Below are 4880 nucleotides of genomic sequence, written 5' to 3' on the forward strand. Positions count from 1 at the left end.
CCAGCCGCTTCCATCCGTCCGACTGTCTAGTGTGAAGTGGCTAATGTCCAACTGTCTGACTGTCCAGTGTCCATTGACCATTCGTCTCACTGTCCAGCCCTGTCCGTGACCAGTGACCACCCGTATGACTGTCCATCCGTTCGTCCGTGTCCATCTCTATTAGTTCGTCCATCTGTGTTCGTCTCTATTCGTTCGTCTATCCATTCGTCTATCCGTGGGTGCGTGCGCCGGTCCGTGGGTGTCGTCAGCGGCATCCCTGCACCACGTGGGCGGCGGCCGGTCAATAGGACTGAGTGCCGCCTCTGCACTCCGGCGGCACCTCTGCCGGAGCTGCCAGCCGAGCTGCAGCAGCTCTCCGCTATAAACAGCGCCAGCCCGGCCGGCGCGGCGGCAGTCAGTCCGCCGCTTCCGGCGCCCGAGCTGCCGCGGCTCGTCTAAATACGGCGCCGAGCCCGGCCGGCCGCGCCATTGACACTGCCCGGCCATTCAGCGGCCCCGGATCCGGGCAGCGCGCCGCGCGCGCCGACCTCGGACGACCCTGCAGGATCGACGGTGACATTTACTGCGGCGCAACCGGTGGATGAACAGCGCCGCATAGTTAGAAAATATCATTCAGCCCGGCGCCCGGGGATACGTGGCCGGGTCGTGCTTGAATAACTCGTTAGCCGGGCCCGGGTTGAGCCATGCGCGCTGTCAGAACCAGTGTTCGCCACGGGCCCCAAAATCCCCAGCCCAGCCCGGCCCGGGCCCATGGGTTCAGAGCCCGGCCCAGCCCGTAGCCCGCTCTTGGCAAATATTCCAAGCCCAGCCCGGCCCGTCAAAAATAACAATCTAGTTATTGTCTTAGTCTATTGCTATAATAAGCATGATTGATTACACTATTTTGAGAACAATTCAAATTGCATGAATATTAACATGGCAATCATGACTCCCTTCTTTTCAATGAATATAATCATTTCAAGCACCTATGGCACAAATTTTAACAGTAACAGCAAGCACCTCAGTCAATTAGGTCATGATTACACACCTATAAAAAGTTAACATGATTATATTAACTACATTTTATGAGTAAAGTTATCTTGCAAGCTGATGTGTGTGAACATTATCATTCATAATTGGTGACTCTAATGCATACTTGAAGGAAGTATTTGCCACATACTCTATACTTCCCAGCACTTACCAGCAGAAAAAAGCTTGACTTATGGGAATTGATGAATCTGTCTGGGATTGACCTTGCTGTTAAATTCACTTCATAGATGCTGCAATATCAAAAGCCTGAGAAAGCATACAAAATAGGTGACACTAACTTTAGCACTGTCTTCCAAAAAAAGACAAAATCCATCCATTTATCAGCAAAACTGATCTTATCTATTTTCAATTCATGCCCACGTGTCAACCGAATCTCTGTGGACAACTATCTGCTACTTTCCTTGCTATTTTATGTTAGGCTCTTTTCAAGATATGGATATCGCTAGCAGCGTAAGCAGAAAACATGGTAAGCTTGAAATATCATTGGGTATCTTTGCGACTTTTACGCATCATCATCATCAATCGAAAATAAGCGAACACTTCTTGATTGTCGCAGCTGCGGCAGGTAACGATTTTGACCAATTGTATAATAAAACATATATGATCAAGTTTTTGTTTTGTTTTTCGTTCGAGTTTTCAGACTTCGTGATTTAGGTTTTATTTTTTATTTGTGTAATTTTGTTTTTCACCTGGATACTTACTTAAAAAACGTATTTATTTGATATACTGTTGTGTATACTACCTAGATGCCGCCACATAAACATAGCGCCGCCGCCATGCTTGCAAGTTTTGTTCAGGGGGCTGTCATCCCGAGCTTTCCTATTTGCCGGGCACCCGGATCTTTAACATTACCCGTGACGTCAGCGGACCGGACACTTCTCAGCTGGCCTTCCCCGCAAATTTGGCCTTGAATTCGATTTTGAGGGTCACGGACTCACGGTTGTAAACAAGTTAATTTCCTGTTTCTTGCTTGTGTTGTACCTTGGTTGTACCCTCGAGTTGATTGTTTGAAACCATTGAAACTTAAATTGATTGAATGATTCAGGACTTGATTCAGGATCAGGATGTCGTACTGTGCGGTGGCTACATGCCGAAGTTACCGAAGGACTGGCAAGTTCTGCACAAAATCGTTTTTCGGTTCCCGAAGGATCCAGCCACATGTGCGACCTGGGTGCATAGATGTTCGAGGCAGGATCCTATAAATGTGTTGCAGGCAAGGATTTGCTCAGACCACTTTCTTGATTCAGATTATGATCCTTCCTACCTTGTGAAAGCATCCCTGATGCCAGGTGTGAGCCCATGTCTGAAGACTGATGCGGTTCCAACACAGAATCTGCGCAGTGCTGGGTCTTCGGGGTATGTATTTCATTTTAATGGATTTGATATGAATGCCAACTATTCAGTTGGTAATGTACTAATTCGAATCTTTCTTATTGTGATGGAAATTGTAACAAATTTATATTTGCTTTTGGATTTGCACTGTGACTGTGTGCGCTTGTCAGATATGTACCATGACACATTAATTTGTAAATTAGGTTGCTAGTAAGCAGGTAGGTACCAAGTTAGGTACCGCTACCATATTTGCATGATACTTGAAACATTTTGCATATCAATATAATCTGTGCATCAGTCACCAATGATCAAAGCAGCTCACTGAAGTTGTGCCCTATTTGAATGTTGATGTAAATGGTGTTTTCACAGACCGGCGCAACAAAGCACTCGGGCTTCAAGGAGTGATCGCCGACAGATGAAGTCCCTTGCGCAGGACATCATCAACACTGAGGGAGCGTCCTCATCTCTGAGTGATAGATCAAGGTGAGGAGATAATTGAATTTGATATTTTCTTTGTTAGGTGCTTGAACTGTCAATACAAGGGCCCTGTTTCACCAGTGATAGCAGCATGCTGCTATTACACGTGTCAAATTGGGTTTCCATGGAAACATCAACAAAGCATGACTCAGTCAATCTGTGTGATGCTCTACATTTTTATCGCTATCATTCAATCGTCTTCAATCGTCATGGTAATCAAGCCATTGTAACCAGCTCTATGAGTGTAATGTCTGCATTATCTCTCCTATTTTTGTTTTGCACTTGAATGTGTCTATTTATTGCGCCCAGTTCAATTGGACAAATAGTCGAAATCGGAGTTGGCGTTAAACAGGACGGATTGCATGCTATATCTTGACTTTGGTAATCAGTAAAATTCCGGAGAGTCAGAATGGTTGAAGTGTCTACCGACCCTCCTTTCCGCTAGACCAATCGTTTAGTAGTGCTCCCAGCGAGCAGTGTTGTTACGATAAGTGGTGCTCGCGCTAAGATATTGTACACACTAAATTTTGGGGTTTCCCACTTTACATTAGTTTAAGCTCACCGACCGTCGCCATTTCAACAATCACTATTAGTTCTATCTTTATTTAAACAGCACCTTAATTAGATAGATTTTGTGGCCATTGATACGTCCACGTATTGCAGAGCTCAGGCCACCACTTAGGTAAGAAGGATCATTGATTTCACTTGACTTTGTTTCAGGTAAATCGGCAGGAAGCAGCTGAATCAGGTGGAGAACGCACTGCGTCTGCCGGCGGCGTCCAGTGCCGACATCTTTACCCCGGCATCACTCGCCAGTGTGGAGAGCGCCGTCACTTTCTGTCTTCTGAGGCTGTCAGACAGTTCAGCCGGGCAGCGAGCAGCTCCCGGCGCACCATCACTGGGAGCCAGGCCGGCCTACGCGAGGAGCGGATCACTTGTGCTTACGACTTCGTCCTGGCGCTGGTTTAGTGAGCGGATCCGAAGGTGGACCCGCGTCGTCACCAGCTTCCTCGCGATCCTGGCGTCCAGAGATGGACGCTTTACCTGGAGTGCCGCCAGCAGCCTCTGCACGATACCGGACTGACCGTCGACGGTAGCACCCATCATCAACCGGAAGATGACCTCGAACTCTTCCACGATGGTCATCCAGTTCGGCGATGGCACGGTGAGCCTACCCCGGCTGAGGGCGCGGACCCAGGGCGTGATCACGCGAGCTGCCGGCTTGGCCTCTCTGGACGCGCGCAGTGCTGACCCCTGTTGAACAGTAATTTTGGTTCATTCATTTTGTGCGGATTCGTGGTTGCGTGGTTGACAGTCGCTTTTGCTCATTCATCTTGTGCCGACTCGTGGTTGCGTTAACCATTCGTGATTGCGTTGTGCCGACTCGTGGTTGCGTTAACCATTCGTGGTTGCGTTAACCATTCGTGGTTGCGTTAACCATTCGTGATTGCGTTGTGCCGACTCGTGGTTGCGTTAACCATTCGTGGTTGCGTTAACCATTCGTGATTGCGTTGTGCCGACCCGTGGTTGCGTTAACCATTCGTGGTTGCGTTAACCATTCGTGATTGCGTTGTGCCGACTCGTGGTTGCGTTAACCATTCGTGATTGCGTTGTGCCGACTCGTGGTTGCGTTAACCATTCGTGATTGCGTTGTGCCGACTCGTGGTTGCGTTACCCATCGTCTGTGTGCCCGTGTGTGCGGGGACACGGACCACATGTGCTCCCTCACTGGATGGATATTGGATAGACATGCGCGAGCAGTGTTGGGGTCGTTTTGTTTCCTGTCATGGAATACATCTGTTGGTGGTTCTTAATTGGTTCGGTACCTAGGCTTTCGGACGGAGTGAATCAATGCTTTCGTTATTGTGCCCATGTGGCCGAACAAAAACACGATATCATCACCATTCACCATCCAGATACACCCCAGTTGCCCGCATGGCTTTGGCCCCCGGGACCCTAACACCGATAGCCCCGCGATTACGCACAGGAACATAAACCAAAACATAGTCCTTGCAATGCATTCCTCCAGGCTCCATCGCAGT

General features: G+C 48.4%; 1 long non-coding RNA gene across 1 annotated transcript; it reads left to right on the plus strand.

Moving 5' to 3' along the window:
- The first annotated feature begins 1823 nt into the window (after window positions 1–1823).
- On the plus strand, window positions 1824–4652 carry LOC122367493. Its single transcript, XR_006254068.1, has 3 exons — window positions 1824–2385; window positions 2731–2844; window positions 3559–4652. It is a non-coding gene; the product is annotated as an uncharacterized LOC122367493 (long non-coding RNA).
- The last annotated feature ends 228 nt before the right edge of the window (window positions 4653–4880 follow it).

The sequence above is a fragment of the Amphibalanus amphitrite genome, unplaced genomic scaffold (assembly GCF_019059575.1).
Source record: "Amphibalanus amphitrite isolate SeventyFive unplaced genomic scaffold, NRLGWU_Aamphi_draft 000873F_arrow, whole genome shotgun sequence".
NCBI classification, from domain to species: domain Eukaryota; kingdom Metazoa; phylum Arthropoda; class Thecostraca; order Balanomorpha; family Balanidae; genus Amphibalanus; species Amphibalanus amphitrite.